Below are 8,879 nucleotides of genomic sequence, written 5' to 3' on the forward strand. Positions count from 1 at the left end.
GGATCCCCTTCCCTCACGTATATATATATATATATATATATATATATATATATATATATATATATATATATATATATATATATATATTTTATATATATATATACACGTCTTCTTATATTCCTTTATAGGAATATATGTGTCCGTATTATCACAAGTGGTGAAAATAAATGGAGCGGGGGGGGGGAGGAGGAGCGAGGGGTTGGAGTAAATTTACGTTGGGGTGATGGGAGGAGGAGGGGGGGGGGTTAAATTTACATGGGAATTGAAGTCAATCCTCGAGGCTTCAATGGCACAAGTGACAGTTAAGGAGAGAGTTCGTGGTAAGCGAGACACAGATGACGTTTTCTTTTTCCTTTTTTAATCTAGTTCGTCTGTGATGAGCGGGCAACAGCGGACACACGCGTACACACATTCCTGCCTCCCCCATCCAATCAGCGTCCATCTGAAGTGAGGACAGGGATGGTACTGTGTGTGTGTGTGTGAGAGAGAGAGAGAGAGAGAGAGAGAGAGAGAGAGAGAGAGAGAGAGAGAGAGAGAGAGAGAGAGAGAGAGAGCCAGGGCGTTTAAAGGCCCCCTGCTAGAATCTTTTAAACCCGGAAATCAAATATAAAGCCACCCAGCCCCCCCCCCCCCCACCCTCCCTTCAATCCCTCAAAAAGTAAATAAATAAATATAATAAGAGTCTCCCACACGGATCCTCAGTCAACAGACCTCAATAATGATAGAAAAAAAAAATGTTCAATTCATCCCGTTTTCTTTTTCACAAACCAATATGGCCGCCTTGACTGGAGAAAGTCTGTGTTTCCACAATCCTCACAACTCGCACTTTTATTATTTACATCAATAAACCAAATGTAAAAGTATCAAACTTAGAAAAATGTATAAACATTTCTATTTAAGCAATAAACAGTGCAAAAAGCAAAAAAGAAAAAAATAAAGAAAAGAGAATAAAGAGAAAAGGAATACAAAAAAATCAATGCAAACAAAAAAGCAAAAAGTAAAGAAAAGAAAATGAAAAAATTAAGATTCAAATTTTTTTTCAGGTTTTTGATGAATATCGATTCTAAATGAATCACCTGATTCACTTAACTCATCACGCCGACATATGATGATTCACCAACTTCCTTCATAAGGATAGAAATGAATGCAGTGAAAGAAGAAAAAAAACTTCATGTCAAAAACACCTGGTTATTATTTCCTACTTTTTTTTTCCCCTTATGCAATATGAGATGAAGGCCAGATCCTCATCCAATCAACGTAAAGGCACATGAGGGGCCCCTGTAGACTCATATATGGCTCAGTGCAGGACGATGTATGGTTAGGACTTTGGCTTTAAGGTCCCGGAGTGTATTTATGTCTTCGTGTGCGTGTGTGTGTGTGTGTGTGTGTGTGTGTGTGTGTGTGTGTGTGTGTTACGGGGAGAGAGTTTTACACTCATGTTGCCCCGTCTCTAAACCTTGCACACACACACACACACACACACACACACACACACACACACACACACACACACACACACACACACACGAACTTAAGCCAGGTATCCCTTTTATCGACCAGCCCTTTGGGGAAGATGAACAGCTGGGTTGGACTGTGGACAGGCTGCTGCCACCACCAGGAATCGACCTCAAAACGTCACCTAACCTCTAACGATAGCATTGGATATGACCTTTAGACTCTATTGAATACAAGTCAAACAACAAACAAAGACACAAACAGAGAACTTTCTTTTCCCCTCCCCCGCCACCCACCTAACCACACACAAACAATGAAAAATATATGAAAAATAAAAAAATTACTATATCTACACAACTCACATCCAGCAAGAAGCAGCACAACTCATCCAGCAAGAAGCAGCACAACTCACATCCAGCAAAAAGCAGCACAACTCACATCCAGGAAGAAGCAGCACAACTCACATCCAGCAAGAACCAGCACAACTCACATCCAGCAAAAAGCAGCACAACTCACATCCAGCAAGAAGCAGCACAACTCACATCCAGCAAGAACCAGCACAACTCACATCCAGCAAGAAGCAGCACAACTCACATCCAGCAAGAAGCAGCACAACTCACATCCAGCAAGAACCAGCACAACTCACATCCAGCAAGAAGCAGCACAACTCACATCCAGCAAGAACCAGCACAACTCACATCCAGCAAGAGGCAGCACAACTCACATCCAGCAAGAAGCGGCACAACTCACATCCAGCAAGAAGCAGGTTTCGAACCCCACCATCCTCACGTATCCGGGTCAGACCCGAGGATTGGTACCAGAGCTGACAGCCACCTCCATGAATAAACACAACCATGTTGTGTGTATGAGATGAGCATTATTCACGACACCTGCTCCTCCGGGGACGAGTGGGTTAGTTCATTATTCACACCGGAGGCTGTGGTGCCATGAGAGGAGGAAATCCTGGTCCCCAGTCGTTACTTTGTGGACGGTATGTGTGCATTTTTCAAAGTGGTGACGGTCATCAATATATCACACATGCATGTCCTGTTCACGCATATATATATATATATATATATATATATATATATATATATATATATATATATATATATATATATATATATATATATATATACATATTTGGTCGGCGTTTCCTGCGTTAGCGAGGTAGCGACAGATACAGACGAAGAAAGGCCCCATCAGCTCACATCCATTCTCTAGCTGTCATGTGTAATGCACCGAAATCAAAGCTCCCTATCCACATCCAGGCCCCACAGACCTTTCCAGGGTTTCACATGCCCTGGTTCAGTCCAGCGACAGCACGTCGACCCCTGTATACCACATCCAAACATTTAATTACCTAAACATCAATAACCCACCTCGCCCTTTGAACTCTTCGCACGTCACACCAAATGACACCCTGTCATCATCTTCTTACTTCAACACACACACACACACACACACACACACACACACACACACCATTAGGTCGCTCCGCCCACCCTATGTAGATGATAGTCGTCTTTAACGACATCTCGCCTCCTGCTCACCTCTCCTCTCTCTATATTCCGGTTGATGTCTTTCTATTTATGGCATCGGGCGGTCTCGAAGCCGTGTGCTCGCGTTTTTGAACACGGCTGATTGAGCAAGATGCCAAGGAACCAATAGAGTACCAGGTATGTTCTGTACATTTTGGTATATTCTCTGTACTTGATATACTCTGTATTATTCAGTCTTGTAACCCTAAATTTAAGGGGTCATGTCGATCCCACACCTAAATTTTAAGGGGTCTCGTTATTCTATATTGAAATTTTAGGGATCATTTAGTGACCAACCTAAATTGTACGGATCATACAGTCACATACTCAGATTTTTAGGGATATGTAATCCCATACCTAAATTTTAGGAGTCATGTACTCCCATATTTTTTTTTTAGGTCATGGAGTCTCATACCCAAAATTTTGGGGGGCTATGCAGTCTCATACCTAAATTTTAGGGGTGCATATACTCCCATACCCCATACATGGAGGCAAGCAACCCTCCCCCCCCCCCCCCACGTCACTTAAGTATATTTCAAAGCTACATTTCCCTCCTTAAACTGAATACCGGACGTTTTACCCTTAAATTAGCCGTACAGAACAGGAGACAATCCCCTAAAACAGTTTAGTTTACCCTTAAACTAGCCATACAGAAAAGGAGACAAGCCCCTAAAACAGTTTAGTTTACCCTTAAACTAGCCATACAGAAAAGGAGACAAGCCCCTAAAACAGTTTAGTTTACCCTTAAACTAGCCATTCAGAACAGGAGACAAACCCCTAAAACCACCTTTTACTCTACCCTAAAACGGCAAGACACCAATCCCTAAAATATATCCACATCAACACAAGGTAATCAATCCTTTAAAAAAAATATATATATATCACAACTCTCTTGTCAATACTGGAATAAATGATTTCTTCAATTCCTTTAAAAAAAAAAACAAGAATTTATTCCCTGATTTGAGAAGTAATTCTAATAGGTCGTATATGCTACATTGACCAAACCGAATATCACCCCAATGATATTCAGAGAATCTTCAATGTTTTCAATATTCATCATCTTTTTTCAATTCTGATAACTGACCGAAACATAACGTAGTGTACGATGGGACGAACGAAACAAAACAAAACAAAGAAAAAAACATTGGAATAACGAATGAATTTCGCCTCATTCGTGCGCAGCAAACTTCAAAATTTCCGTGGCAGTTTGTTTGGTTATGCAAAACAGCTAATTGGGGGAAAAGCAAGACCAATTTTTTTTTCTTTTTTGTAAATGGGAATCAAATTTCATCCAGTGTTTATACGTGTGATTTATTCATCTTTTAACAATGTCCAACGGTGGTGTGGGGAGGGGGTAGGGGATGGGGGTGGTGGGGGGAGGTGTGGAGTGTATGGGGGGGGTGGGAAGGGGGGGGGGAATTAGGTGCTTAGGGGTTTAGGGGGATTGGCAAGGTGGGTCTATGTGGGAAGGACAGATAACACAAGACCTGATGGTCTATGACCAGGTTATCTGCTGGAGGACAGTACATGGGAAGGACAGATAACAATATTCATTGAAGTCTTTGCGTTGTCTTGATTTACCATTACTCCTGTTGGTAATGGGGAGAGGACAGTGGAGAGGACAGTGGTAGTGGGGAGAGGACAGTGGTAGTGGGGAGAGGAAAGCGGTAGTGGGGAGAGGACAGGTGGTGGGGAGAGGACAGTGGTGGTGGGGAGAGGAAAGCGGTAGTGGGGAGAGGACAGGTGGTGGGGAGAGGACAGTGGTGGTGGGGAGAGGAAAGCGGTAGTGGGGAGAGGACAGGTGGTGGGGAGAGGACAGTGGTGGTGGGGAGAGGAAAGCGGTAGTGGGGAGAGGACAGGTGGTGGGGAGAGGACAGTGGTGGTGGGGAGAGGACAGTGGTAGTGGGGAGAGGACAGTGGTAGTTGGGAGAGGACAGTGGTGGTGGGGGAGAGGACAGAGGTAGTTGGGAGAGGGGAGGGGACACTGCAGTGGAACGGGGTCCCCAGTACCGTCCATTCCGTCCATATCTTCCACTCTTCTCCACCTCATCCACCCTGACCCCACCACACACCTGGTGGGTTCACGAGAAGAAGGTTTCGACACCTTAATAAGCGCACTACTCCACACCAGCAGAAACAAGATCCCATTTTCTGAGGGAATCATAAAAAATGCGAATATATTATTCGATTTATCCGTCATCAACAAACGCCAATAACTCCCTGCCTTTCCATTATATATATATATATATATATATATATATATATATATATATATATATATATATATATATATATATATATATATCCCTGGGGATAGGGGATTAAGAATACTTCCCACGTATTCCCTGCGTGTCGTAGAAGGCGACTAAAAGGGGAGGGAGCGGGGGGCTGGAAATCCTCCCCTCTCGTTTTTTTTTTTTAAATTTTCCAAAAGAAGGAACAGAGGGGGCCAGGTGAGGATATTCAAAAAAAGGCCCAGTCCTCTGTTCCTAACGCTACCTCGCTAACGCGGGAAATGGCGAATAGTTTAAAAGAAAGAAAAGATATATATATATATATATATATATATATATATATATATATATATATATATATATATATATATATTCTTTTCTTTTAAACTATCCGCCATTTCCCGCATTAGCGAGGTAGCGTTAAGAACAGAGGACTAGGCCTTTGTGGAATATCCATTATATATATATATATATATATATATATATATATATATATATATATATATATATATATATGTATATATATATATATATATATATATATATATATATATATATATATATATATATATATATATATATATACCCTAGCCCGAGCCAGGTACCTATTGTATCGACCAACCCCAAAGGATGGATGAACGGCTGAGTTGACTGTGGGCCGACAACCAGGATTCGAACCTATGCCATGCTCGACCCTGGGCAGGCGAGCGGATGGCCCGTGAATGCGTCACGGTCGGGATCGCTAACCTTCGCTACACACCACTTTATATATATCTACGATAGACAATTATCTATCTATGTCCTAAATGTCCTTATTTTCATTTATCTATTTATTTCATTTATTTTCTGAACATCTCTATGGCGGAAAGAATATATTGACCTGATAATACTAGGGGTGGGTCAGGGTGCTTGAGTCGTTTTCCATGTTTTCGTCCGTTTTTGCCTCCGATTCCCGTTTTCTGTTTATTTTTCTTCAAGAAAACGTGAGGGTATAATCCGTGAAGTTATGAGTAAGGTGTTGTTATTTATAATAACTCTGGGACTGTATGTCTTTCTTCTTGGATTTAATCGGTACGACCCATTGAGGACGACGATACGACCCATTGAGCACGACGATACGATCCTTGAACACGACGGTATGACCCACTGAGCACGACGGTACGACCTACTGAGCACGACGGTACGACTCTTGAGCATGATTTGATGTGACCTTTGACCAAACTATGTGAAGAAATGGGAACAGGAATATACAGTTACATTAATAACAACAACAACAACAACGACAATAATAAAAATAATAATAATAATAATAACAATAATAATAATAATAATAATAATAATAATAATTATAATAATAATGTCAGTATTAAGCCTAATATATACCTCACAGACACTCCTATGTACCTGGCCACAACCCAGGACCCGTGTGTGATGTGAACTGTTCACGGGGTGGGTTGTGAACTTCAACCTACCCCCTTCCCCTCCACAACTACCATCTCTCCCCCCCTCCCCTTCCTTTCCCTTCCCTTCCCTTCCCACGCCACCGTAACGTCTGGAACCCGTTCCGTGCCTGTGTGTGGGAAAGGAGGTGTATGGGTGTGTGTGTGTGGCTGGGTTAGAGGGTAGGGAAAGGGGTGTGTGGGAGGTGGGTTAAGGGGAAGAGGAGGGGGAGAGGGGAAATGAGGGGGGGAGGGTTTGCTCATCCTAGGGCCCTTGGGCTCCTTCGTCAGGGACCACCTGAGCAGAAAGAGTTGACGGACAGCTTGTCTACTGTAGATATAGATAAGAGGAGGGGGAGGGGGAGGGAGAGGGGGAAGGGAGAGGGAGGGGGAGGGAGAGGGAGAGGGAGTGAGGGGCGGGAAGTGGAAGAAGCCGCGGGCCGTGTGTGTGTGTGTGTGTGTGTGTGTGTGTACGTGTGCATGTGTGTGTGTGTGTGTGTTTGTGTGTGGATCTTTATGTTAGATTTAAGCAACATCAATGTAATATAAGAACAGGACAAGAATCAAATGCTTTCCTTGATAATGTTAAAAATTATGACCATTGTACTGACTGGAGTAATGCTAATTCAGTTATTAACTCTATAACTCCTTAATCGCGCGAAATATCATCGAATCTTGTAATTATTAAATACACAAAGAATTGTAACATTAATATTAGTAAAGGTTTATACACATTGGATACTTTTCTCGTAAGCAAAATTTGTAGAGTTCCCCTTTCTTGTCCACAAAATGAAAATTTTCTGCCAGACCCGAACACACCAACCCGAACACTCCAACCCGAACACACCAACCCGAACACACCAACCCGAACACTCCAACCCGAACACTCCAACCCGAACACACCAACCCGAACACTCCAACCCGATCACACCAACCCGAACAACACCATTCGGTATCGCTTGTTTACCAAATGGCGTCCTAGCTTCGTCTCTTCGATGTATATCAACTGACTGTTATATTTCTCTCTTGTGTCTCCCCTGATGATGTGATTATTACACGAAAGTGCACTTGGGAACTTATCGTGTTTCATTCTACTGTTATTTTTTTTTTTCCACATCGTAGATCACGCCCATTTATAATCATAATGATATTATAATAAGAATGATAATGAATTCCCTTAAAGGACTATGAATCAAGAGTTTAATATCGTAATTCAATCAGCCATATTACATCCAATCATCGAACCATTTCCAATGTTTCAAATTAACATGTTTTTATTTTCGCGTTATTTCAATTTCTGTAAGAATACGAAGTGACCTAGAGTACTCACGGTGTCCTGAGGTGAAGGAGCCTAACCTGGAAATAGAGAAGATGATTAAAGATAATCTTTCATCAGTTATCAGTTATCGTATTCTACTAAAGAAAAAAAATGGAGACCGTTGTATGGCAACAAGAGCAAGAGAGTTGCCATGTATTGCTAACGCTAGTTGCTTCCTTTTTGACTAACATATTTTCAATCTATTATTTTCTATAATGACTATATCTTTGAATATATACATACACATATATACAATATATCAAAATAAATAACCTTAATATGCAAAACAAACTACATGAACAAAGAAGAAAGGAAGAAAATAGACTCAGACGTATGAAATCACCAATTAAAACATACAAGTATGCCTATTGTATCTACTGTATTTTGTATCTATGCCTATTGTATCTACTGTATTTTGTATCTATGCCTATTGTATCTACTGTATTTTGTATGTATGCCTATTGTATCTACTGGATTTTGTATCTATGCCTATTGTATATACTGTATTTTGTATCTATGCCTATTGTATCTACTGTATTTTGTATCTATGCCTATTGTATCTACTGTATTTTGTATCTATGCCTATTGTATCTACTGTATTTTGTATCTATGCCTATTGTATCTACTGTATTTTGTATCTATGCCTATTGTATCTACTGTATTTTATCTATGCCTATTGTATCTACTGTATTTTGTATGTATGCCTATTGTATCTATTGTATTCTGTATGTATGCCTATTGTATCTATTGTATTTTGTATGTATGCCTATTGTATCTATTGTATTTTGTATGCCTATTGTATCTATTGTATTTTGTAGGTATGCCTATTGTATCTACTGTATTTTGTATGTATGCCTATTGTATCTATTGTAATTTGTATGTATGCCTACTG

At 40.9% G+C, this 8,879-nt stretch overlaps 1 protein-coding gene across 13 annotated transcripts in view; it reads right to left on the reverse strand.

Annotated features, from left to right (window-relative positions):
• Positions 1-8,879, reverse strand: part of LOC139749546 (uncharacterized) — a 288,314-nt gene that overhangs the window by 192,256 nt on the left and 87,179 nt on the right. For 11 of the 13 annotated variants that reach the window (XM_071663540.1, XM_071663542.1, XM_071663549.1 and 8 more), the window contains exon 3: positions 8,000-8,025. The exons of the other annotated variants lie outside the window; for them this stretch is intronic. The gene's annotated coding sequence lies outside the window, so the exon portion shown is untranslated. The remainder of the gene's footprint in view (positions 1-7,999; positions 8,026-8,879) is intronic. 13 annotated transcript variants of the gene reach the window in all.

The sequence above is a fragment of the Panulirus ornatus genome, chromosome 7 (assembly GCF_036320965.1).
Source record: "Panulirus ornatus isolate Po-2019 chromosome 7, ASM3632096v1, whole genome shotgun sequence".
NCBI lineage: Eukaryota > Metazoa > Arthropoda > Malacostraca > Decapoda > Palinuridae > Panulirus > Panulirus ornatus.